Source organism: Sceloporus undulatus, chromosome 3, assembly GCF_019175285.1.
Source record: "Sceloporus undulatus isolate JIND9_A2432 ecotype Alabama chromosome 3, SceUnd_v1.1, whole genome shotgun sequence".
In the NCBI taxonomy this organism is placed as follows: Eukaryota; Metazoa; Chordata; class Lepidosauria; order Squamata; family Phrynosomatidae; genus Sceloporus; species Sceloporus undulatus.
In genome coordinates, this window is record NC_056524.1 from 211,432,036 (window position 1) to 211,434,263 (window position 2,228).

The window sequence follows — 2,228 nt, forward strand, 5'->3', positions numbered from 1 at the left end:
TGTGTTATATGCGGATGCTACTGTCAGAATGCCTGCGCTGCATTTCCCTTTTATTCCCAATTGATTCCATGGGTCAGTTGGAACTGACAGGTCACTCTCTCTCAGCCTCAGTGGAAGGCAATGGCAAAGCTCCTCTAGCAGGAGGAAAAGGGTCAGTTCAGTTCAGGTCACAGGCAGGGCATGAACTGAGCTCCCATCAGGCACCTTCCCCCCTTTTTTATTTTTTAAAATTATTTTTGACAAAATATGCACATGTTTTTTTTTCTTGAGGCAGATATATATATATGGATAGAATATGGCTAGCTGCTTGTTCACTTTCCCTTCTATTTGCTGGCTTCCAGCAAAGGGGAAATGGTGCAAAGGGCTAGACTTTTTTTCCTTTGCAAATCAATGCTATAATTCGAATGTTACATTTGTTGCTCTTGTCAATTAGGCAACTGGCAAAACGATACATGCTTTTGCTACTGTCTCTTCAGTGCTAGCCCTGAATTGCTTTTAAAAGCAAAAAAGAATGCATGGCAATCACATCCTTTTCTGGCATTTCCGAGGTGAGGAATTTATTATTATTATTATTATTATTATTATTATTACATGTGTAAGAGGCATTCTGGGGTGGCAAGGAGCTGGGGATACAGGATCCATTAGCTTGCATTTTGGGGTTGAAAATGGGGCCAAGGACAGATCATAACCTGCACTGACCCAAATGCCCCCCACACACACACACACACAAAAGAGGTTTTAAATTTTGACATGTGCACTTTGGGGCATTTTGTGCATGGCTCTTTAAAAAAAAGGAGGGGGTAGGACACTTCCGATGCCCCTGCAAACGTCACCTATGACGATCGCTTGATTGACAGCAGGTGCCTTCAAGTTAAACCCGGATATGGCATTCGGGTTAAAATGCCCCTCAAATCTAGTGGGCACTCGCTAACAGAGAGATTCGGGGGGAGGGGCATCCGGATCTACCCAGTTCCACCCACGTTAACTGGGCCAGTGGGAATGGGGCCTTTGGTCCTGTGCAAGGGGAGAGGCATGAAATCAAGTAAGTAAGGAGCCCGAAGAGACAGGCCAAAATAAAGCTGCTTCAGGTCACTTTGAAGGTGTGCTGTTTAAATGCTGCATGCGTCCTAAGAGGCCAGAAGCCACGCGAAAGCCACACTCCAGTCCTAAGGACTGGAACGCAGCTTTGGCACAGCTTCTGGCCTCTTAAGATGTGTGTGTCATTTAAACAGCATACCTCCAAAGTGACCCGAAGCAGCTTTATTTTGGCCTGTTTGTTCGTGCCCTTAGTAAGCTTACTTTTTAGTTAAGTTACTGGAGGATCCTAGGCATTGGTCAGATTCATTCTGTTCCTGGGACATACTTACTCAAATCCAGTTCTGGATCAGTCTGCACCACATGTTATGTTATGAATGTTGATTTGTCAAGCCAGCCAAGTCTTTTATTAAGGAAATTACCTCAGCTAATAAGGCTTCGGGGTGGTGACTGATGTTTCTTCAATAAGAACTATGGCTGAGATGTCACGTCCAAGACTTTAGGGGAAAGCTCCTTCATATCCTTCCTGCCCTCAGCCAAGAATGGGTCTTCAGATTTGTGCAGAAAAGGTTCTGGAAAAGAGAGAGGAGGAGAAGGACAGAAACAGAGAGTAAGAGCAAGAGAAAGCTGTGCTGTGTGCTATAAGCATAATGTGTATTGTGGACTCTAGGAATCTCATGTGGTATAGTAGCTTTGTAGCCTGCTGCAAGTGTGCATGTTTCTTGTCTCCCTAGATGTGTAAATAAGCCAAATATTACAAATGCAACACAATTGTTCAACAGTCTCCCCTCAAGAAGGGGACAGAATTTGGGGGATTTTTATTTATTTATTTACTACAGCTGGGGAGATTCTCAGATTCTATAACTTTTCCAAGCCCCAAGTCCTGCTAAGTACTGCCCCTGGAACATTTCACAGCTTGCAGGGCATGTAACAGTGTATAATCAGAGGAAAGGGAGTGGGACTGCCCTTCTTAAAACTAGTATTCCAAAATATACTAGGATGTGTGACTGCTGACAGTACAGTGGTAGAATTCAAAGACATAGCTGTGTTAGTCTTGCAGGGCATGTAACAGTGTATAATCAGAGGAAAGGGAGTGGGACTGCCCTTCTTAAAACTAGTATTCCAAAATATACTAGGATGTGTGACTGCTGACAGTACAGTGGTAGAATTCAAAGACATAGCTGTGTTAGTCT

At 43.8% G+C, this 2,228-nt stretch overlaps 1 long non-coding RNA gene across 3 annotated transcripts in view; it reads right to left on the reverse strand.

Moving 5' to 3' along the window:
• Positions 1-2,228, reverse strand: part of LOC121924856 — a 52,898-nt gene that overhangs the window by 7,784 nt on the left and 42,886 nt on the right. For all 3 annotated transcript variants that reach the window (XR_006102741.1, XR_006102742.1, XR_006102740.1), the window contains exon 2: positions 1,458-1,607. This is a non-coding gene — a long non-coding RNA (uncharacterized LOC121924856). The remainder of the gene's footprint in view (positions 1-1,457; positions 1,608-2,228) is intronic.